A 22,725-nucleotide genomic window follows, 5' to 3' on the forward strand; every position below is an offset into this window, starting at 1 on the left:
TCTGGCTTGGTCATGGCCCAGCCAGCCACTGAGGCCCTTTGGGGATTGAATCAACAGATGAAAGGTCTCTCTCTCTCTCTCTTTCTGCTTCTCTGTCTCACTGCTTCTCTGTTTCTCCATCTCTTTGTCACTCTATCTTATAAATAAACAAATCTTAAGAAGTAAAATAAAAAAATTTTTTAACATCAATGGATATTTACCTAGTTGATGGGATGGGGAGGAAGAAGAGTGGGTTGTGTTTCAGTATGCAGAGATGGTGGAAGGAATCTCAGCATACAGTGGACTGCACTTCCCAAAACCTGGTGGTGAGGTATGGCCAAATGATTAGTTCTGATCAATGAAGTAGGAGCAAAAGTAACTCAACTGCAAGCTGAGGCAGGAAAAAGCTGTTACATAATTTGACTGTCACAGAACTTGTGTTCAGTTGCTGAAACAAGACTGAAGCAGGGCAGATCTCTGAGGGACTTCAAAGAAAATTGCTGTCTTCATGCATTACATGAATCTGTAACAGTGAAGAGTAAATTTTCCATATGCAAAGAAAGGCACTGAGATTTGGGTCTTTGATACTATAGGCATAGTCTAATGACATTTTTGTCAGTTTAGGGAATAACACTATAGGGAGAGGTTTAAAAAATGAAGATCTATGTTTATAACAGTGAGTGTCTACTACCTGTATAGACACATATAGAAATGGAGAAGATGCATAGAAAGTGGTCCAAAGTTAAATGATAAATGAAATTGATTGCCAAGTGAAGAGTTAGACTCACTTTATATTAACAAAATAATAAAAGGGTTTTTTGCAGAATTTTTCTTTCTATTTTCTGAGCTAGAAATTGATATGACAAAAATTTAGGAACCTATATTGCTTAGAAAGATTAGCCTTGCAGTACTATACTAAGGGGGATACATAGTATTGGGAATGGAAGACACATACTCACCAACGAAGACAGAAAAGTTCAAGTATTCTGTGCTCAAGAACCCACAGACATAAGTTCTTTGAAGAAGGAAAGGCTGCTTCCCAATGTGAAATTCAAGGTGATTCTGGTAATTAATGGATAAACTTAGACAAAGTAATTAGTAGAATAAGGTAGAAAAAAAGTAGGTTGAAAGAGTCTGAGCAGTGAGTAGGTGGTAAGGAAACCAGGTCACTTACCATAGGAAACTCTCCAAAGAAATATAGGAAGGGAAGGGAAGAATGGAAATGAGAACAGCTTTGGGAAATTTCTTTTAAAGTAGAAGAAAGCTTAATGTTTATTTATTTGGCTGATTATTTCAGTAGGAAAGATAATGAGCTGTTTGTGGACAAAGAGCCAGTTTAGGAGGCTGGATGGAATGACAATGGGGGCTGATTAAGGGCACACCCTGGTCTGTACTATGGTATTCAAATGCATTCAAAGACACAAATGAAGATAGCAGTACTGAGCATTGCTCTGATCAAACTGAGAGGCCTGAGAAAATAGGTGAAGTCACTGAGAGATTCTCAATTGAAGAACTGAGGTCTTCAATGGAAATTAAAAGTGGTCTCAACAGTTAGTAGAAGTGGCAAAAGTCATGCCCCTTCCATCAGAGTGTGGAGTCTACAAGTAAAGTTGGAAGTGAGAAGATCATCACAAAGGGGAGATGGGGAATTAAGGAAATTTAATTCCTAGGACTATGCAGGGGATTAGGAAGGAAAAACACTAGGATATCAGAGCCGAGGGCTCTGACACGGAAACAAGGGGTGTGTAGTGCTCTAAACACAATGTTTGGTGACCCTGTCCAGTAATACTCAGAAGCCTGGGGAGAGGGCAGAGGGCAGACAAGAGGGTGAACAGAGTAACACAAAGGTGCACATCACTGAAAGTTCTGAATGTCTGGCCACAAGTATGAGCCGTGGTGCCTATCACAGGTGAGAGGCCAAGCAAACAGAGGGTAGGGCAGGAAGGAAGTGGGCAACCGCTGGTCAAGGAAGCCTTTCCTAATCAGGTGAAATAAAAGGGGTCTTCCCCTCCTCGGGAGTCTTCTAGTATTTTTATCTGACATATTCTTATGGCATTTATAACCTCTCCACACCTCAGTTTCTTCAGCTGTAAAACAGAGATAACAATAGTAACCATGTTATTGTCATGGAATCATCACTACCATCTAATGAGTTAACTATTATCATTAATTACAAGACTATGGAAGAAGAAATTGAAGGGTTCTTAATCTGATTTTCAATGATTCACCAAAACATCCAAACAGGAAACATTTCATGAATAGTCCTCCTTTACACAAAAGTACGGAACATTTGATTCATCAAATGTAAAATGTTTCATGTTTACCACATGCAGGAAAACTACACAATGCAGACAGGGCTGGTAGTCTTTTTTTGTGACTTCCACCTACTCCCAGACTTTTGCCTCTTCTGTCCCCTGGGGGCTCATTTTATAGACCCCATATCCTGCATCCTCTCTACCTGACCTCCGGCTGAGTTTGGTCAATGAGGGCACAGACACAACTCAAGGATGGAGGTGACAGAGGTTAGAGTACATCATCTCTGACCAGTTGCCTGTTTTTAAGACCATAGCTCAAGCCATGCAGCTTCTCCTGGACACATTCCTTTGCCTTTCAGGCCCACAGGTGATAATGATGCCACATCTGTGTACCTCTACCCAACCCACTGGTTCCTTTAGCCCTCCCCACCTCTCTGAGTACAGTTCATTTATTAACTCTTTTCTACTAAACCCTGAGTAGATTTTTTTTCTATCCGTCCTCTGATTCAGAGTGTATAGGAAATATCATACATTTTAAGTCCAAAAATGGAACACCATTAACACATTTTAGATCCATAGGTGACCTTTGGCTAAATTTGAAATAGATGAAGAAACGGAAGTCTGGCATAGTAAATTGGCTCCCAGATTGCAAAACTTAGAAGGCCGGAGAGAAGAGGGGCCAGGCCTCTGACTCTCAGAACAGACGCTCTGGGCTCCATCATGCAGTCTCCCTCACAAGGGGACCTGAGCTGGAAAACAAAAGGTTTTGATTATAGGAAGCACCTACAGGATAGTGACTGTGGCTCCTATTAAATAAATTCCACTGTCAGACCTTTCCACCTCATTGTCAGAATGGCCCTACCATCTCTCTGTGGAGATAATTAGGATTTAACCTCCATGTCAGAGGCAGAAAGCTGCTGGCTTTCCAAAAGAGATGTTACTTAAGGGTCAAAACTATTTTCTTGTGATCAATTCTGCTGTAAATGGATGGAGTTCTAACATCTGCTTTTTGTTTTCGGGTAGAGAGATATCTTGTTCTTTTTCTCTCTCACATACTGTAATCAACCATGCACCAGCAGTCTTCTAATTGAAACAATTCCCCTTTCTGATGCAGTTACAGATCAGATAATTTTTTAAATATTTATCAAAATTAACTTCCAAGCTTTGTTTTCCCCAGAATTACTCTTAGAATTGATGTGTGCATAGTAAGTGGCATCTCAAGCACACACACACAAATATGTGTTTATATATATGGACATATACATACAAATATTTACAGACATATTTACACAACATAGAGAAAGAGAGGGAAACTAACATGGAATAAGTTCACTTAATCTATAATAAAGACTGATCAACATCTATTTATCCTTTAGTTGGGGACACTTTTGTATTAAGGGCTGTATATCATCCTCCAATAATTGTGGGTAGCATTTAATATTATCATGGTTTAATAGTGGCAAAATTGAAGCATACTGAAATCAGTAAAATCAGGTTAAGCTAGCATAGCTAGTAAGTGGAGATGTGCCAAATTAAAACTAGACCTTCTTGCATTAAAAAGATACATAATTTCCATTTCCATGGTGCTCTATAACACTATTATCACATCGATCCCCAGGATACAGCTATAATTATACTGATAAATCCAAATTATGTTTTCTATCAATCATTTCTTTCCAGTTTCCACATCTTCTTGGAAAACCATTCTGTTCTATAGTTCTTAAAAATCTCATTCTCTTGCTTGGATTTGGAATTGACTCTCAGAGATACTGGCTTATGTCCTATTGGTGGTTAGGTAAACACATCCTTGGGAAGCAGTCTAGACTACAGGGTATGGTGCATATTGGAGCAAAGTAAGCTAAATGCAGAGACAGAGGAGAACAAATGTACGTCGGCAGAGAGGGGTAGAGATGACAAACAGTTCTGAGAAGGAGAGTGGTAGTTTCTGGTCTTCTAAGAGGCTTAATTGTCATTCATGCCTTGGAATTCCACGATATGTCTTTAATCTTCCAGGAAATTACCTCTTCCTTTAATTTTCATAAGCAGTTTGGATAATACCGTGTTACTTGTAATCAAGTAATCATAATGCAGAAATATTTTTTTATAATCGTGTATGTCTTTCAGGAATATTGTTAAGAAAATGGATAAAGTCTTACTGACTCTAAAATTATCAGGATTACTGGAATGTCAGATGACTGAAAATGCAGAATTATCAGCTGGCTATTCAGAATGCAAGCTCTGAATTCAGGTTAGTTGGGTCAACACTCTGCATCAGTGTAATGTAAAACAAGTTATTTTCTTGCATATTGTGCCTCTACTTCCTGTATTATAGAATATGAAAAATAAAATAATTTACCTGTAAATGTTGTATAAAGTAGATTATATTAAAATAAGAAAAGTAGTTACCACAGTTTCTGACCCATTAGGAAAAGCTCAAAAATATCCATTGTTTTTGTTGTTATTTCTACCCTGATCATCTCCACAGTAAATTTTCTTGTCTTACTTGCTAGATGATGCTTCATTTTTGGTTTCATGTAGAAAAGTCAAAATTCCATCTACAAATGAAAATAGTTCCAATCCAGCAGTGAAATAAAAGCACAGCCTGTCAAAGTCCTGAATATTAATATTTATCATCCTTCTTTTATCTTTGTTTAAATTTCCAATATGTTCATTCATACTCCTAAGAATGGATTGAGTTGGTGAGACTTCATTGACGCAGGGAGAAAAATTCTTTTAAAATATCCTATCAATAAGTCACACTATCTTGAGATATAATCAAATACTTAAAATGAAAATAATCATGGCTGGCGCCATGGCTCAAAAGGCTAATCCTCCGCCTTGCGGCGCCGGCACACCGGGTTCTAGTCCCGGTCGGGGCGCCGGATTCTGTCCCGGTTGCTCCTCTTCCAGGCCAGCTCTCTGATGTGGCCAGGGAGTGCAGTGGAGGATGGCCCAAGTGCTTGGGCCCTGCACCCCATGGGAGACCAGGAGAAGCACCTGGCTCCTGCCTTCAGATCAGCGCAGCGCACCGGTTGTGGCGGCCATTGGAGGGTGAACCAACGGCAAAGGAAGACCTTTCTCTCTCTCTCTCTCACTGTCCACTCTGCCTGTTAAAAAAAGAAAGAAAGAAAGAAAAGAATCATGCCTTCTTCCATAAATGTAAATGGTGATTAGACATTTTCAGGAGGGGTTAACTTGGAGTTGCTCCCAGCTGTGGTAAATAGAATTGTGCTGAGTAAAATCATTTGCTCTGCCCCTATCCCAAAGCAGTTTTCAGAAGAAGGTTAGAGAAAGCATAGAGTTTGTATTCCAAAACAGTGTAAGACCTACTGGTTCACACAGGGATTTACCCACCACATCAGCCTCATTAACACAATGAGCTCTAGCCAATTGAGCTAAATAATTAGGGTCAGCTATAGATAGAATTATCATTAATTGTTTTCAGATTTCAATCTCTAGGCCTTCATTCCAGACTCACTAATTAAAATAAAGAAGAAAAAAGTGTTCAGAAGTATAGAGTCAATTTATGCTTCATAATCATCTATTAGCAAGCCAAATGGCTCACTTATAGGGAATGCTATCCAAATCAGGTTTTCCAGCAGTAAACATTTAAATTCTAGGCACTTGATAAAAATATTGCCAATAAATTTTAGACATCACTGTTGTCTGATTAACATGGCTTCTCATCATCCTTCCGGGAATAGGTCCATCCATTTCCTCTAGAAATAGGACTGGGATCATTATACTGAGCCACTTAGACTATTTTGATACATAGTAGTAAAAGTCCTTGGTCCAAGGTGTCAGTCCAGAACAGAATGGGAGCCAATACCATTCATCTCTGGGATTCTTTTCAGGAAGAAGCTAAGAAAGCATTTATCACTTTATGTGTTTCTCTTAGATCTGTTAATATATATTAGGTAATAAACTTTGGATATATTCATTTCCAAAGCCTCATAAAGACAAGTCAAAACCACATACAGAGAGAAAGAGAGACAAAATGCAAATAAAAAACAAATGTGAGGCATTTAAATCCCTCCTTCATCTGTCCTTAGCTTTATTCTTATCATTCCCAACTAATCAGACAAATACATCCCTACTTCTTAAACTTATACAACTTGAGTTTCTGTCACTTATAATCAAAATATGTTGACTAATAAGCCACTAAAACAAAATTGCTTTCTTTAAATATTGTTAAATATTCCCTAATTTTGAAGACTCTAGGATTATAGGGAAAATTTCAGCAACAATCACATCTACCAAAAAAATTGTATACATCTATAAATGTGTGTATCTCTATCTATCTATCTATCTACACAAACATGGGGACATAGTTTTATAAAGACCCCATAAGGTGGGCCAGTGCAATGGCACAGTTGGTAAAGCCTCCACCTGCAGTGCCAACATCCCATATGGGCACCAGTTGGAGTCCCGGCTGCTCCACTTCTGATCCAGCTCTCTGCTATGGCCTGGGAAAGCAGTGTAAGATGGCCCAAGTCTTTGGGCCCCTGCACCCACAGGGGAAGACCCAGAGGAAGCTCCTGGTTCCTGGCTTCGGATCAGCCCACCTCTGGCCGTTGTGGCCAATTGGGGAGTGAACCAGTGGATGGAAGAGCTCTCTCTCTCTCTGCTTCTCCTTCTCTCTCTGTGTAACTCTAACTTTCAAATAAATAAATCTTTAAAAAAAGTAATAGGATTGTATTATATCAAAGGACAGGCATCACGGAGTCAACTATTTAGGAACACATTCATTAGGGTATAGCTTTAAAACTCTCCTAACATTTCTCCATTAAGGAGGAACATTAAAAAGATGCATTTTTGATTTATTATAATGTGTCTGGCATAAATACATATAAAAGTATGTAATATTTTTAACAGATTTGATGTCACAATGGCCCTCTTAGGGTGTATTCATTATCTCTGGATGTATAACAATGTACTACAAACTGAGTGTACATTTGCTATCTCACTGTCCCTGAGAATCAGGAGTACAAATACAGCTTAACCAGGTCCTCTGCAAGACTGTCATCAAAGTATTGGCCTAGAAGGTGGTCTCACCCAAGGCAAAGCTAGAGAAGGATCTGTTTATTCACTCATTTGCTGTCAACAGCATTCTGCTCCCTATAGGCTGTTGAATGAAGCCTCATTTTCATTTTCTTGCTTGGGCCTATAGCTGCCCAAGTTCTTTGTCATGTGGCTCTCTCCATAGCAGCTCACAGCAAGCCAAGTTGCTCTTTCAAAGTCAGCAAGAAAAAGAATCCCTTCACAAGACTGGTGTTAGCAATCTTACATAACATAATCACGTACAGTGATTATGTGCATGGAATCACCTTTGCTACATTCTGTTGGTTAAAACTTCCTGACAGGTCCCAGCCAGGAGGTGGGGGTTCATGGGAGGTATACTAGGCTCTTCTTGACATGCATATATACATATATATATATAAATTATATTATAAAAATATATCATTATTTTCTAGATTACACAGGAGAATGCTGAGACAAAGAGAAGTTGAAGAGAAGAGTCGTACTTAAACTCAGTCTGTTTCCATGATGTTATTTCATATGGAAATAAGAAAAATGAACCACAGTGGCCAGTTCAACACCACTCTGAGACCTTATGATTACTGACTATGTGAGTTGGAACAAAAGACATATCTGATCTTCACTCTTATGTGAAGCCTTCTTAAGCCTTCACTCTTCATAAGCCTTATGAATATCCTAACTTGAAAATATAAGCATATTATGTTAAAAATATTACCCTATGTCTGTATAATACAGAATGAAGATGTTATCAAGTTCACGGGTCTAAACTATTTCCCAAAATAATTAGGTACCTATTTACCATAAGTTGCTATAATTCCTGGAGCCATGTGGTCAAATACCATGTGCTGCTATCTGCAATAATGACATCAAGTTCAGTCTTTAAAATGCATCATTAAGAGCTCTTACAACAAATGGATCATTGAGGTTAGAAATGATAATATTACTTAAAATACCTTCATTCTTACAGCATTTTAAAGATTGTTTCATTCCTATCTTTTTTTTTTTTTTTTTTGACAGGCAGAGTGGACAGTGAGAGAGAGAGACAGATGTTCCTGAGTATGACTGGTTTCTAGAACAAAGTTCCATCTTGTTAGACATAGGGAAATGAAGATAAAAATACCTGAAAATGGTGTGATACCTTATCATCACTAACACATGAGACCTGAGTACCTTGTTGTGAAGACAGACGTATTTGCCATAACTTTGTTTGTCATGCCCAACAATATTTCTAGGCTGGATTGCACCTGTACTTGATTAAAATAGGATGGCAAAGAAAAGAAAATTCACATCTTGTGAGAATCTATTAAAAATTATCATCATTCTTGACGGTTCACAGATATTATTTCACTTTACCTCCTGAAAGTTCTGTGAAATAGTTATTATTAACTATTTTAATATGAAGAAACTGAGAATCAGAAAGGTCATACAACTTGATCAAAGTAAACTTCAAACTTCAAACTTCTTCACGTGTCCAGATAGGAGAAGTACTTATTTAAATAATGTATTATGTCATGATGGCCTTCACTCATGTTGTCAGTTACCAAATTACCAAGGAGGAAATCAGTTCTTCTAACAGTCACAGATACTCAGTGTAAAACTGTGAGAAGTCAGATTAATTGCTACAACACCTTGAGAAAAACCACTGACTCAGGACTCAGATGCTAATAAGCCATGTGTCCAAGCCAGCTAATTTATTAGAATCTATAGACTAAGTCTCAACTTTTTCCAGTAAAAATGGTGACACTTTCCCTTGCTCTATCTTTTTTCACAAAGAACTTACTGAGATTAAATCAATTAACATATCTGTCAAAATAAAGCACTACAAATGGAAGGGATCAACAGGGCCCTGCATAAACAGAACCAACTTTTGACTCTTAATTTTTGGTAATGGTCAAAAATTAACATCCTCATGCAATACCATTTTCCACCAGGGTACTTAAAATCACACCCTGAATTCAAGATACACAACTGATAGCAGGCATTTAGCCAACAGTTAAAAGATATTCACAGCTCACACTGGAATACATGAGTTTGGTTCCTGATTCCAGCTTTTTGCCACTGAAGACCTTGGGAGGCAGCAGTGATAGTTCAAGTACTTGGGTTCCTGCTGCCAATGTGGAAGACCAAGATTGCCATCACAGCTCATGGCCTTGGTTCCAGCTCAGCCGTGGCCACTAGAGGCATCCCAGTGGACAGGAACTCTGTCTACCTGCCTCTTTCTCTCTCTCTCAAATACATAACTACAATTTTTAAGAAATAAAATAAAAAGAAATGAAAATGTAAACCATATACAGAAAAAAACTACATTAAAATTCTCTGGCTTCTAATCAGCAGATATCCACAAGTGGACTAATTTCAGAAAATGATACAATGGAGATATGTTTTCCCCTTAAATATCATTTAATTTTTTTCATTTCAATTGGCTTTCTTTTTTTAATAAAATTTATTTAATAAATGTGAATTTACAAAGTGCAACTTTTGTATTGTTGTGGCTCCCCTCCCCCAACCTCCCTCCCTCCCGCGGCCTTCCCCTCTCCCACTCCCTTCATGGAGTTTCATTAAATATTATTTAAAAACATAATGGATTTTAATAAAGACAATTTAGAAAACATACCAAGTCTTGTTGGTGCAATAATTAAATGACAATGGAAGGTTATCATAGTAACTATTACATGTAATGATTCTTCTGTTTGTTCAGTGTTGTTTCTTGAAAATTATTCCCTCCAACATGGTTGAATTTTTAAGTTGATTAATTCTCATGGCTTTTACTAATAGAGTAGTTTACAGGTTTCTAAAAGATATGATACAATTGAATTGTCCTATGTTGACCCAGTTAAATTACCTAAAACTAGTAATTGTTGACATATGACATCGCTTTAGGTATTAGTTAAAAAGTTCTATAGCTTAGAAGATAAATGACACTCACAACTTTAGTCTTTCCACCTTACTGGTTTTGTTTTAAATGGCTGGGGTGCAGTACCAATGAGTATGTAGGTCACATCACATTACTAAGGCAGAGCAGTGCTTCATGTGGGCCCAAGAGATGTACGCTAGAAAAGGGAAAGTTCTAGGACAATCACTTGCAGGAAATTACCTTATGGTGAGAAAACTGAGGCAAGTTTTTAAATGACAAAAAAAAAAAAAAAAAGAATCATCTCACTTGTTCAAAATGGAAACTGGTACAAACTGTCCAGAGTTGCAAACTTTGAAAGCCCTTCTGCTATTTTTCATTCCAATTGAAATTGTTTGTATAGGAATTTGACTCATATCTTGTGTCTGTTTTGGTGCATAAAAGGGAAAATTAATGTTTAACTTTGGAAATTGGCAGGACAAAAGTCATGTTGTTAGTTTGCTGTATGACTGTGCTCTGTATATATGTTTTCATTTAAATAAATGAAAATCTATGTCAGTTATTTTTAATTTTTATTCTAAATGAAAAAGCCCTTTGAACTTGGAAACAAATTGTTGGGGCGGGTGCTGTGGCACAGTAGATAAAGCCTCTGCCTGCTATGCCAGCATCCCATAATGGGCACTGGTTCAAATCCCACTGCTCCTCTTCCAATCCAGTACCCTGCTAATGGCCTGGGAAAGCACTGGAGGATGGCTCAAGTACTTGGGCCCCTGCACCCACATGGGAGACCCAAAAGAATCTCTTGGTTCCTGGCTTTGGATCAGCCCAGCTCCAGCTGTTGCAGCCATTTGGGGAGTGAACCAGTGGACAGAAGACCTCTCTGTCTCTCCCCCTCTCTCTTTCTCTATAACTCTGCCTCTCAAATAAATAAATAAATCTAAAACAAAAAAACCCAAAAAATTCTAAGCCACATTGTTAATAAAGTCAAAATAAATTCTAAAAAAACAAAAAACAAAAAACAAAAAAACTGAGATCAACATAACAGACTCAAAACAAACACAGAAACAGAAATAGTAGTAACAACACAAAGCAGAAGGAAGACTGCATTACACTGAAAGAAAAGGCCTGAGGTGGGGTGGCGAACTCTGGTCACTAGAAGAGTTCAAACAGCAACTTATTTCTGGAGCTGATTCAGGTTTCAAGGGGCCCACAGTTGAAGTAGGTCCAATTTTAGTTTTTTTTAATTAATTAATTTATTTGAAAGTCAGAATTACACATAGAGAGAAGAGAGGCAGAGAGAGAGAGGTCTTCCATCCGATGGTTCACTCCCTAGATGGCTGCAACTCTGGCCAGAGCTGCGCCGACCCAAGGCCAGGAGCCAGAATCTTCTTTCAGGACTCCCACGCTGGTTCAGGGGCCCAAGGAGTTGGGCCATCTTCTACTGCTTTTCCAGGCCATAGCAGAGAGCTGGATTGGAAGAGGAGCAGCTGGGACTAGAACCAGCGCCCATATAGGATGCTGGCGCTTCAGGCCAGGGCGTTAACCCGCTGCACCACAGCGCTAGCCCCCAATTTTAGTTTTTAAAAATAATGTATCCAAATAAAAAATTATCTTGGAAAGAGATAATTATAATGATGAAACATAACAAACTTCTAATATGCAAAAAAACTTGACAGATATCACAAATATTATTGGTAGCTTTGGGATCCTCAAGGAGAGAAGGCCTACACTTCCGGGAATGGAAAGTTCCTACCTGTGCTTCCGGGGATAAAAAGTCCTTGTCAAGGTCACCGTGGGTGCCTAAAGGTCAACCAATGAGGATCAGACCTGCCTCAACCTTTAACTCCCATGCCCTGAATCTATAAAAGGAGCTCTCCCAATCTCTGACTTCCCTGACCCCTGCTCTGTTGCTCTGTTGGGGCCGTGGAACCTCGCCCGGGAGTGGGACCCCAATAAAAGCCTGTGAATTAATTGATTCGTCTGCCTGGGAAGATTTGTTACGCACTGGACACCTATTTTTACTAACTCACCTTAATAATAATTTTTTCTCCTACATCTTTTTGCTGAATATTCTTTGATTGCCTCTTCATATGACAATGATTTTGTATTATAAGTTCCAATGAAGAGAATAAAGAAAATCAGTCTTTCTTCTGCTATGATTGATTTTAATGATAGATTTATAATAGTTTTCCTTAGCTTCAAAACAATTCAACATTGGCAACATAATGTAATTTTTTAGAATTGTTGTGAAGTTTGGGACATCTCTATTAAGTTTCTTTTATATTTTAATTGTAAGATTTAAAGATATTTCCATACTCTAGTTTCTGGCTCCATATATTCTAAGCCTTGTTTCTTCTCTGGAACACACATACTTTACAATAGATTCATAGTGAGACCTAAGGTCTGATCTGATGAGTTGCAAAGTGAGTGGGAAGAATATTTCTGGAAGACATTTTTTTTGTAATAGTATGGTAAATATCAACCTCACTATACAAGAAAGTTCCTGAAAACCACAAAAATATATTTTTTACTAAACTCAAATAGAATGTATCCTAACTTGGTTTCCCATTAGCTGAATTCTAAAAATGTGTGGAGCTACTCCAAGATCCTTCAGCACATGAGAAGATAAATAAAGAAAGAAGTCAGAAGGTAAGGAAACACTAGCCTTAATTATGTTTTTATGTTTTTAGTGTTTTAGCCAAAATTCATGACTGTGCAAGTACATGAATAGGGTTCTTCCTGGGCCCACATGTTATGGAAAAGTAGGCAGATAGCTGAACCACGGCTGGACAGCTCCACAGCCAATGCTGATTGACAGCCCCAGGCAACCCATGAAGGCCACTGATGGACAGCTGTAGGTAATCTGCAGTTTGACAGCTAGGTCACAACTGGCCATGAGACTGGCCCTAGCAGCTGACCCACAACTCACAGTGGGGTATTTGCAGCCAGCCCACATGACAGCCCTGCCCTGCCCAAGTGACAACTCCCTTTGTGTGCACAAACCAAGCCTCCCTTTCTGAGTACCACCCGGGGCCCACCTTTCATGCATCATCAAGCCATGCCCCTTTCCATGTAGCAGAGACCACAAGTTCTGCAATTTTGTGATTACAGAACCAGCTAGAAATATTCAACATTGCTGCAGGATGTGCCCCACCTACACAACTCCGGGACACACAGGTCATTATATTGTCATTAGAATAAAATTACCATGAGAAGTAATCTCACTCTCATTGTGCATGTGAAGTCATGACATCTGCAATATTTCCAAAAAAAAAGATATGGCAATGGGCAGTGTTCAATCTCCACCCCAAACTCTGCACCCTTTTGAATATTAAATTCGGTTTCACCCCAGGCATCACTTTTTTTTTTTTTTTTTTTTGCCTTGTGATGGCATAAAAAAAGCCCTAACCTTGTTGAGGGGATTTTTTATTTTTTGGGTTATTTTGTTAGTTATTGATGGTTATTACATGACTGAGAGGTTTTGTTTGTTTGTTTGTTTGTAGTCTTTTGTATTTTGGCTGTTCATCCATGCAGCTCTCTTTCTCTCGTTGGCCTGACTTGTATCATAAGTGTGCACCTGTGCTTTGCTCTAAATAAATAAATTCTGTTTTTTGTATACCTTTATGCCTCCACCTTTGAATTCTTTCAAGTGTAGAGGGAAGAATCTGGAATAAGCCTAGCTGGGAGCCCTGATGCCTACAACACATGGAAGCCACTTTTGTAAGTGAGGGGTCCTGAAACAAGTCTCTTTTATTTCACAGGAACCACCCTCTCTGTGTTACTGATAACACAGGAGAGGAACCAACATCAACATCATGGAAATTTGGCCAAGAAGACCTGTGGTAAATTTCCCAGTGCTATAATTATAGAATTCTCTATTTCTTTATGCATTTAATGGCCATTTGAATTCTTAGTGCAACAAATAGGCAGACTTGTATAATCAGACAAAAATAGACTGAGAATGCTAGGGTATAAAGTTGGAATGAAGTATCTAAATGAATCATCGAAACGTTGACTTGTAAGGAAAGAGACCCCTCTGGGCCCTCAGTTCATTTCTATGTGCATCACATCCAAGTTTACTAGGGAATGCAATCCCTGTGACTGTATATTATGGTTGCTGTGTACAGAAACAACCTTTATAAAAGTTAGGATAGAGGCCAGTGCTGTGGCGTTGTGGGCTAAGCCTCCCTCTATGGCTCTGTCATCCCATATGGGTGCTGGTTGGTGTCCTGGCTGCTCCTCTTCTGATAGTGCTTGGCTATGGCCTGGAAAAGCAGCAGAAGATGGCTCAAGTCCTTGGGCCTCTGTACCCCTATGGGAGACTCGACAGAAGCTCCTGGCTCTTGGCTCCTGGCTTTGGATTGGCTCAGCTCCAGCCATTGCAGCCATTTGGGGGAGTGAATCAGCAGATGGAAAACCTTTCTCTCTGTCTCTCCCTGTCTCTGTCTGAAACTCTACCTCTCAAATAAATAAATAAAATCTTTAAAAAAGTTAAGATATTCAAATTCCTCTAACAGTTAAACCTTAAATACTGATTGATTCAAACACATAGGAGGTTTAATTTTTGTGCACAGATAATACTGGGTGGACATACACGTCTGGAGTGAGATTTCCATTCTTGTAGTCACCAGAGATCTTGGATGACAAAGATTCTACCACACATTGACCACGTGGTTTCCAAGGGCAACAGTACAGCATTGCCATAACACAATACCTCAGACTGGGTGGCTTAAACAGAAGACATTTATTTCTCAGAGTTCTGGAGGCTGGAAATCCAAGGTCAAGGTGTGGGAAGGTTTGGATTCTCCTGAGGCCTCTGTTCTTATCTTGTAGATGGCTGCTCTCTTGCTGTGTCCTCACATGTCCTCTTTGAGCACAAGGACTTCTAGTGTCTCCTTTTGTTTGTTGTAGTCTCTTCTTATGAGGACACCAGTCAGCTTCGATTAAGGCTGACCCTAACACCTCATTTTAACCTAAATACCTCTTTTAGGCTCCATTTTCAAATCCGGTCACATTCTAAGATACTGGGGGTCAGGGCTTCAACAGCGGATCCTAGAAGAGTCACGCCTTAGTCCTAACAGTCACCTGAGGTTTCTTTTGATTTCAGCCACCCAGGAATTGACAGGAGCCTGTTCAATCAGGCGGATTTTTTTTCCCCAGCCAGGCGTGAAGTATAATATCATCACTTTCAATCAGCTTCCTTTAGCTAGAACATAGCAGTCCTCACAGGAAAGCTGGGAAACACAGTCTCTGGGTGCCAACTCCTAGTGACAGCTCCCCAGTGGAAGGCAGACACAGTCTATGGACAGATAGGTACCACTTCCACAGGATCCCATTCAAATTAATGGACTCTTCGTTGAAGTGTAGACAGAGCATCACATAGCAGGAACTCAACATGTTTGATTTTATTTCATTTACCTCTGAAACTCTTACCCTAAATACTCTTGATCTTGCCCTCGAGCCATTTTCTCTACCTGTTTTTGTCGACTTGGACACACTAGAGTTTTGCTGTTGTCAGAGCTGTCCTTTTGCTTTACTTTCATTTTCTGTTTAAAAATCTTCTAATGGTTAAGGTTTCAGGTGGCCACTTCTTTACTCAGCTTCTGGAAAGAATAACTGTACAGGAAATGGGGAAGGTGTGTGTGTGTGTGTGTGTCTGTGTGTCTGTGTGTTGAGATAGTGGTAAGGTAAAATCAATTTAAAGATCTCATTATTTGTGTAAGAGGGGAAAAGGCATAACAAGCTAATCTAAACACATATTCAAGAATTTCAGCCGTTGTATTTACCTGGAATAGGAGTAGATGACTTTCTGAAAGGCTAATCAGAATTAATGAATAGAAGAATTAAGGAATAGATTAATTCATAGAGACCAGGAAAAGAAAAATTGTAATCAGTAATCAAGTTTGCTCTATTTGAATAAGCTGAAATCTATTCAAATTTAAAAAACAAAGCCACCTTAAGATTACTTTCACCTGAAGATTTAAAAAAAAGTAAAATGAAAGGCTTAAATAAGAAAAAGCAAGTCTAATAGCAATCATGTAATGTGTATGAAATGATGAAAATAAAGGTCAGTTGAAGGGAGGAAAACACGGTATCAGGTGACTTGAGAATTGGGGTGGCCACAATGCATGCTATTTCCTTGCAAAGGAATCTGGGTAATAGAAACAGGGCAAGGAATGGCTTAATTCTTGTTTACTGCTGGGAATATATAGACATCTGATTCACTGATAGTGCTAAATTAGTTGCCTCTGCACTGATGCTAAAGATACCCTTCAGTACTTTCCATCAGAAAATCAATTTCCTGGCAGGAGAGTTTTTGAAGGAGGATAGGGGACCTTCTACTGTTATGCTAAGTAACTAGTCACAGCAAAACAGGCTCTCATTCCTAAAATGACCTCTACAAAACAAGGCATATGTAGTTTTGCAAACCATAAATGTTTCTCTAGCCTTTAAATCTAACTAGTTTTAACATAAAACATATTAAAGAAACAACTTCTCCTGCTCATTTCACATTGCTTGTTCTGCTTAGTATGTGGGTTGTTACAATGTCTCTAAACAATACTGAAGAATTCAAGAAACAGCATACATTAACAACAGTTATGGTGTCTGAATGCTTAGAAAAAATACTTATGCTTTTGACTGGTAAGATGTAGATTACTAACAGGGGTCGTTTTGAAGCTGGGACTTCAGTGTGCAATCAAAAGAAGTGTGCACATTGTTATCACAAATCCACAACAGAGTTCTTTAGAGTAGCAAATCTCCAAATTAGTACTTCCCCTTCCCTGATTATTTTTTTAAAAGGCCTCAAAAATGTCAGAAAATATCTGCCTAAATCACAAATACACTTTGATTTTGCCACTACCACATGCTTTAAAATACAAACCTGACATTTTTCTTTTTGCAAGAGCCAAAATTTCAGCAGTCTCCTCTTTGTCCTTGAAACCTGTGCCATCATCAATAACAATTTCTTTGTTTATGAGTCTCAATTTACTAGATCATTACAGAATTCCTGCTTCTTCAACTACTAAGGATACCAAATTGTCATTTCTAAGCTCATATTTTATGAAATTAATAGTAAGGTATCTCATTTCTCATTTGCTTAGAATAATAACCTAAGTTTGTCACATGAAAATCTTCCTGGCAAGAACTTTGGGTGTAAGATAGGGGCTTGGTACAAAGAACTGGATTAGGTTCCAGATAGCTAGGTATACATTCTACCTCAGCTATTATACAACTGTGTGGCCAGGAGGGAGCCATAACACAAGACCTCCTGTACATCTCTGACTTGAAACAGGTATATGCTAATGATAGCTAACAGTACAGGCTGTTCTGTGGCCTAGATACTCCCCAGTACCTTATGAATATTAGTTCTCTTCACCCCTAGAAAAACCCCAAGAGTTGTAGAAACCAAAGACATTTTAAAGTGAAGATTTTTTTTGCCCAAGGTTCAAATAGGAGGTGAAAGCAAAGCATATTCAACAAAATGCTCTTGGCCACCTCATTATACTGCTAAGGTCCTTGCTAACACGGATGGGTTCTGATTTATATCAAGCTCTTTTACAAATCACCCAGCTGTGATGCCCTGGTACGATTTTTGAGACAGTCAGCATGGTGGAAGAGAAGGAGCACTGGGCCAGGAGCCAGGCAACCAGCCTTTCTTCCCTCCTACACCCCTACAGACTTGCGTGAAGCAGCAGGTACTTGTCAAAGCAGTCATCATGTAGTTTGGGACATCCACTTCTCTTATCAGAGTGTCTGGATTCAAGTCTGCTCTCTACTCTTGATTCCAGATTCCTGCTAATATGCCTCCTCAGAGGCAACAGGTGATGGATCCCTACCACCTACATGGAAAACATGGGTTGAGTTAGTGGTGGCATTTGGTGAACCAGTAGATGGAAAAACTCTCCCTGTCTCTCATTTTTAAATAAAGTTTTATTTTATTAAGTTTAAAAGGCACAGTTAGAGGGAGAGGGAGAGGAAGAGGGAGAGGAGAGGGAGACAGAGAGCTCTTTCATTCATTGGTTCACTTCCCAAATAGCTGCAATGGTCCAGCCTGGGCCAGGACTAAGCCAGGAGCCTGGAATTCCATCCCGGCCTCCCACAACTGTATCAGGGGCCCAAGTACTCAGACCATCTTCCACTTCCTTTCCAGGCACATTAGCAAGGAGCTGGATTGGAAGTGGAACAGCCAGAACTTGAACCTGGTGCTCAAATGGAATTCCAGCATCACAGGCAGCAGCTTACCCAGTGTGCCACAATGCTGGCCTCACTCTGTCTCTCTCTTCTCCACCTCCCTGCCACTCAAACAAGTATAATTAATTAATTTAATTAAAAATGGAGCTATGTGCATCCAGGAAATTTCTTATAAGCTCACAATTTTCTTTTTAGATTTATTTATTTATTTGAAAGGCAGAGTTACAGAGAGAGAAAGAAAAAGAGATAGAGAAAGAGAGGGAGAGATATCTTCCATCCACTGTTTCACTCCCCAAATGGCTGCAAGAACCAGAGCTGGGTCGATCCAAAGCCAGGAGCCAGGAGCCAGGAGCTTCACAGGGATTTCCCACGTGGATGCAGGGGCCCAAGGACTTGGGCTATTCCCTGCTGCTTTCACAGACACATTAGCAAGGAGCTAGATGGGAAGTGGAGCAGCCAGGACTGGAACCGACATCCACATGGGATGCTGGCATGACAGGAAACAGCATTACCCACTAAGCCACAGTGAAGGCCCCCAAACTCATAAGTTCTTAAATTACTTTCTACTTCTCCATTTATGGGATTTTAATTCTGAACTGACAAGTGGCACATCCATCATTGTGAATGGAAGGTTAGATCTATGGTACAATTATTTCTTTTCGCTCATGTAGTGTGTTAAATGGTGTCCCCTACCCCACCCAACCGGAAAAAAAATATGTTTAGGGTCCCAATTCCTGGAACCTAAAACTATCACCTTATATAGCAAGAAAATAAATGTTATCTTATTTGGAGAGAGGATCTTTGTGATATTAATGTGTTAAAAATCTTGAGGTAAAGAGAGAGCCCTGGATTATCTCGGTGGGGTGTAAATGTCATCCTATGAGTACTTAAAAGATAGAGGCAGTGGGGGACTTCACACATGGATACACAAAGAAGGCCAGTGAGATGTTGGAGCAATATGGCTGGAAGGGAGGGGCTGCCATGGATTGCGAGGTGCCAACAGAAGCTAGAAATAAGCAAGCAAGGATTCTTTTCTAAAATGTTCAGAAGGAACCCACCCTGCTGATACTGAACTTCAAATTTCTAGCCTTCAGAACTATGACAAATCAAGTCTCTGCTGTTTTCAGCTACCTTCCATCCCCATTGTGGGGCAATTTGTTAGACCCGTCCTTGAAAAGCCATGTTCAGAAAGAATTGTGTGAAAAGGGCAGTGCCTGAATCATCTTCAGATCTCAGTGGTTGTGGAATAAATGAGTAGCAAATACATATATGTAAATATAAAATCCACAACAATCAACGCTTTAGGTCCTTTAAGTATACATTGGGAAACACTAGTAAGCACAGCAATCTTAAATGAGGGAAACAAAAATTTATCAAAGAACAAAATTCTATCCAACATATAAGCAATGTAGGTCAGAGTTGAAATTTAAGCTCATCTTTTCAAATTTGACTCTTTATGTGTGTGTATCTATGCATGTAGGTCAGCTACATATGTATATTGAGATCTAACCAGGTGTGCCTGGTTTCTTTCCTAAAGTAATACTCCAGTATGTAGCCAAAACACTATTGGCAAAAGGCAAATCTGACGACAGTATTCTCCTGTTTAACACTAACAAGGCCGTAAAAGAGAAACATCATTCCATTAAGAACTTCATGGGGGCAAGTGTTTGGCATAGCAGGTAGGAGGCAGTTTGGGGAGCCATCATCCTCTATCTCAGTGCCTGGGTTCAAGTTCTGGCTCTACTTTGCATTCCAGCTTTCTGCTAATCTACACCCTGGGAAGAAGTAGGTGATGGCTCCAGTATTTGGGTCTCTGCCACCCATGTGAGAGACTTGAATTATCAGCCCCCAGCTTTAGCCTGGGCCAAGCCAGGATGTTGCAGGCTACTCAATTTCTCTCTCTCTCTCTCTCTCTCTCCTCCTCCTCCTAGTCCCTCACTCTTATTTCCTCTCTCTTTCAAATAAATGACATAAAATACATTTTAAATTTAAAAAGAAAAACTTTGAAGAGAACAAGCCTGGCTGTCTAGGGCTGGCAGTAGGGGCTGCAAAAATCTGTAGTAGCTTTTGTGCTCCCAGCCTAATCTGCAGGACTACTCATGGGGAAGACCCCACTGCATTCTAGGTCTAACTAATGGGGTGATTCTGAGAACTGCATCAGATAAACAGATCACCAAAAGCCAGTAACTCTAATTCCTGGGGATCAGTCCACTATGACCCTGAGAAATAATGAGAGGAGGTGGGTACTTCACATGCATGGGCACAGCACCCTGTGCTGGGTACCAGAACTTACTAACACACACAAAGAAAATAGTTTGACTAAAACCCCAATAGAATTAGCAAAGTATATATTCAAGGTGAGCAAAACATGTGAACGTACTTCAGTGTAAAAGAACACTATGTCAGCACATAATTAGGAATGCGGCATACAGCATGGGGAAGGTGATGTCTGAAAACTCAGAGCACTAGAGATCTCAACTGAGGCCAGAGTGGATGTAGGCACTGGAAGCTCCAGCTGTGTTTTCAGGAGGAAGAACTAATATGGACTGATAGATTCAAATGAGCCCTCACACTCAGTACACAAGTTGAGTCCTCTTTTTGCCATTTTTGAAACCTGTCCCGTCCTCTGCCTCTATCTCCTAAATCCTCTCGTAGAGGCTCTTTTTTGGGGGGTGGAAAAGAAAGGGCTGAAACTTTTTGGCTCCTCCTTAGTAGGAAGCTTTTTGCTAATGAAGTGTCACTTTATACTCACAAGCCAATGATCGGTCTCCTTCAAAGAGTCTTTGCATACAGCTTTGGATTTACTCAACCTCGATGCCACCCATTTTTCATTTAGCACCTAGGCTTGTCCTTTTAGCATGTGGGAGCCCTGGACAGGAAGCAAAGCAATTGAATCTCAGCCCACTTCTTTCCCCCTCATTTGAACGCCCTTAGACTATTTGATTCTGTCTTTCAGATGTGGCATCCTGAATCATATACCTCACAGACACATGGGTGGCTGTGGCAGAATGCTTGCCAGTAAACTTCTCATCTGGAATGTCTCACAAGAAGCAATTTTCTACACAGGGCCCAAGAGGCAGAATTGGCAAGAGACTCTGATTCCAAAACTGGAATCTGCATATGCACACTGCTAATGGTCTGTTATTACCACACAAATTCACTATGAGTGAACTCATCACAAAGCAGACATTATAAGTGTGATGCTGTGTGTCTGTGTGTTTGTGTTCTATACATTGGCACACGCATAGGCACACGCACACACACCAGCATATGTGTTCTTGTTCTCTAAATAGTAAATATCTGGCACAGGTTAACCATCAGGCAATAGGAAGCAATCATTTTCTGATAAAAACCTGAGCTATTTACAATGTTGTTAATAAGGTAGCAAAAGCATAAGTTCTAAAGCTGGACTCCTTGCAGCAAATACTGGGTGGCTTTTTCCCCCTGATAATTATGCATTTGGTGTCTAAGATTAATCAAGGAAGTTAATGATGCAAAAAATTACATTTATAATCCAGTCTGAATACAGCTGTACTGCAAGCTAAGTTCTAAGTCCTATTAAAGTAAATGGAATTAATGGGCTGTCGCTGGCAATCTTTATATCTATCAGTTACTAATTAACATTCTTCTGTAAAGAATAGTTTGTGGTGGGGAAAAAAAATGAAACATACTTTAGTAGCAGCTATGACAAAATGTAAGTAAAGTCATTAAGGACAGACCACAGCAGTGGTTCCCCAGGATGACAAAGCATGGTGTTGATAACCTGGAAGCAAGAAACTGCCATTCTGCTGTGTCATCAGTTAAAAAAGAAGTGTGTATGTATGTGTGTGTGCACACACACGCATGTGTGTGTGTGTTACACAGCTGCAAATGATCATCCCTCAAGATGACCTTTTAGTGAGAAATGTATTCTTCAGCTAATAATGCAAGGACAAAGGCATGTGAGCTGTAAAAATAGGAGTTAAATTAGCTACCAGGAAAAATGAATGTAATGCATTATCTTCTGAGATATTCTGGCACATTTGCTGCTCTCATCACAAAAAAGCTCCCAGTTTGATTACTAATTTTATGTCCTCTGTTCTTGTATTAACTTCAAGTGTCCATTTCAACCCTTTAAAACTGTGTGTGTATGTGTGTGTGTGTGTGTGCTCCTTTTGGAACTCAATACACAAAGGAAAATAAATTCCTCTTCTGGATTTTAACTTTTGTATTTTTGTTTTGCTTTTATTTCCTTAGCCAGGAACATGTGCTTTTTGGCTTTGCTGTTCAAAAGAGATTCAATTTGCTAATGATGGGTGCAGCTTCTTTTATAGGAGCACAGTGAGTCTCTGCTCATTTTTAAAATTACTCACAAATTGAGACTCTGATGTCATAACATCTCCATTAGAACCTATCTTGGATGGAAGA

At 39.5% G+C, this 22,725-nt stretch overlaps 1 protein-coding gene and 1 long non-coding RNA gene across 8 annotated transcripts in view; both read right to left on the bottom strand.

The window, feature by feature from the left end:
- ZNF385D (zinc finger protein 385D) overlaps positions 1-22,725 on the bottom strand; it is a 1,082,242-nt gene that overhangs the window by 210,093 nt on the left and 849,424 nt on the right. The window lies entirely within an intron of this gene.
- On the bottom strand, positions 201-1,487 carry LOC149127190 (uncharacterized). The gene is made up of 3 exons (XR_016233323.1): positions 1,154-1,487; positions 939-1,041; positions 201-299 (listed from the first exon to the last, which is right to left on the bottom strand). It is a non-coding gene; the product is annotated as an uncharacterized LOC149127190 (long non-coding RNA).

The sequence above is a fragment of the Oryctolagus cuniculus genome, chromosome 4 (assembly GCF_051225735.1).
Source record: "Oryctolagus cuniculus isolate XC-2025 breed Fujian yellow rabbit chromosome 4, ASM5122573v1, whole genome shotgun sequence".
Classification (NCBI taxonomy): Eukaryota; Metazoa; Chordata; class Mammalia; order Lagomorpha; family Leporidae; genus Oryctolagus; species Oryctolagus cuniculus.